The following is a 273-nucleotide window of genomic DNA, read 5'->3' on the forward strand; positions in this document are numbered from 1 at the left end:
ATGAAAGCGGCTTTTGTTGCCCGCGCGTGCGGTTCGCGTGCCGCTCGGCGGCCTGCAGCGCCCAGTGGGGACGGGAGCTGGAAGGTCTACCGCTAACGGGCTGTGGGGACAGAGGGACAAGGAGAGGATTTAGAGACTTGGGAGAGGGACAGTGTGCAACCGTCGAAAGAAAGTTCAAAAGAGGGAGAAGAAAATATGGAGGCAGGACGGGACCGCGACTATTCCACGGTACTAAGCCAGCCACGCCGGCAGTCAATCCTCCCTGAGCGTTGC

Source organism: Bison bison, unplaced genomic scaffold (assembly GCF_000754665.1).
Source record: "Bison bison bison isolate TAMUID 2011002044 unplaced genomic scaffold, Bison_UMD1.0 scf7180017863946, whole genome shotgun sequence".
Taxonomy (NCBI): Eukaryota; Metazoa; Chordata; class Mammalia; order Artiodactyla; family Bovidae; genus Bison; species Bison bison.